This window comes from Abrus precatorius, unplaced genomic scaffold (assembly GCF_003935025.1).
Source record: "Abrus precatorius isolate BTA unplaced genomic scaffold, Abrus_2018 Scaffold5, whole genome shotgun sequence".
NCBI classification, from domain to species: Eukaryota; Viridiplantae; Streptophyta; class Magnoliopsida; order Fabales; family Fabaceae; genus Abrus; species Abrus precatorius.
This window is the reverse complement of record NW_020874395.1, coordinates 2946325-2948567: the sequence shown is the minus strand read 5'-3', so window position 1 is coordinate 2948567 and position 2243 is coordinate 2946325.

Below are 2243 nucleotides of genomic sequence, written 5' to 3'. Positions count from 1 at the left end.
ATCTTACATTAAATATTTAAATGTGTGTATAAGTGTCTTCTAGCTATCTTGCTAACTTGTCATCACCATCTAATAACTATAAAAACAATATCAATCCTTAATATTAAACAATTAATAATAATCATATTTTTATTAAAAAAATTATCACAGGTTTATAACTTTTAATAAAATTATTTATTTTATAGATTAATTTGTTAACATCAATGTTTAGAATGAATTTCGAGTTATTACAAATAGATTTAAAAAAGAAACACTTTTATTATATTGTAAATATAAAAGTAAAAAAATAGTTTTACAAAAACATTCATAATTACTTAAAATCAATTTTGAAGAGGTGGTGTTAGTAAAATTGTTTATATGGAAGTTGATATGTGCCAAACTGAAGAGCAGAGGAATTCCAACAAAAGTGGCTTTGTCCTCATTCAAGGATATACAAATTAAATTGTGGTGCAGAAGAATGCATGCAAATAAATAACAAATTCGGATTCTTATTCCTGTGTTTTATAAAAAGACAAGTAGATTAACTATGGTTGAAAAATGATTCCACTATATATATATATATATATATATATATATATATATATATATATATATATATATATATATAAAACCTAAATTCAGAAAAGTTATATATGCTAGTTATGACTAGCAAGTAGCAAGATAGGATTGCTCTCTTGTGGTCCATCAAGTTTTATAAAGTAAAGTGATGTAGTGCTATCTTAATTTCAACCATTAAAAGAATACAATTGTAAGTGGTCCAATCCTTTCTTTATACCCAGAATAAGTGTGTCTTTATTGTTGGGTTTTTGTTAATCAATACTTTAATGAAGCTAATCAAGGAACATTTAACATAACACCTCCCTTCACTTATCTTAAAATTCCTTGTTGATTCATATGCTCAGTGATTAATATATTCTACTAAATATATATTTACCTATTTAAATAATAATTAAATATTTGTTATATTTTAAAATTAATAAATATATTGTTTACCAGTATTTTAAGACACTAGTTAATATTTACCTTATTATTTATCCATTGAATGAAGAAGCTAGCTAGGATCCAAGTTTGATATATGAACTTATTTATGTGGACCACGAAAATGAACGGTCACAATTCATGATTTGACTTAGAAATTTGAAACACTTTGCTAACCTAGTGCCACCTCAAAGGGAAGCATGGTTCCCTGAGCTAATTAACAATTAATATATTACCCTTTTCTAATATTATTTAACTCTACTAGCTATTTAAAATTGGCTTAAAACTTCTATTAAAAGTAAATATATGATGATATAATATAAAATTTATTGTAATTAAATGTTGAAAGGTGTATTTACACAACTTTTTAGTATAACAAAATATGCAATAAAAAGAGAGATAGAAAGCCAAAAGAGAGAAAAAATATGGAATAATATAGTTGATACAGTGGAGAGATAGAGAAAAAAAAAAATAGTCTTATAAAAGCTTACATGAAAATATACGAATAATGTAATACTAATGATAACTAGTTTGGTTTGGTGATAGGTGGGTTGGTCTCTCATTGATTTTAAATATTGTCGTTTTGTGCATGTTAATGTTTTTGTTTTTTTCCTATGAACGTTATGCATGTGAATTTTACATATTTTTGGTCAAGATTTGTGCATGTTAATAGAATGAAACAAGATGGCACATCAATTGAGTGGGCTTGCCTTTTAACATATCCAATTTGTGTTTGGATTGTTGATGCATAAGACCATATTTATAATCAATCTTTCATGGGCTTGTTGTTAACCGTTGATTGCTAGCTTTGTTTTTTTAAAAAATTGCTTCAGAGGATGTTAGTGTTAAATAACGTTAAAATGTTTTATTTTATTATTTTTAGTTTTTATGTCATTTTAAAAAATGAGGCACTTTATTTTCAAGTAATTTTTTGTATTAACAAGGTTTAATAAAATGTTTGGTATTTATAAAAGTTATATAATTTGAATTTAGCTACTATAAAATATTTTATTGTAATATAGTTTACATTTTTTTTTATAATCTGATATTTGTAATCTTTCTAATTCTTGTGGTGTAATTAAAAGTTAAGACTTAATAGTATATCAATATATTATTTTTTATAGAGAGATTAAAAATAGTAGTTTGTGAAAAAGTATAAACTATATTCAAATTTTTTTTCAGAAATTAAATCTAAATAACTTTTGTAGAAATCAATTACTTAATTAAATCTATTAATAATTATTGACTTTTCTTCAAACTTTGAG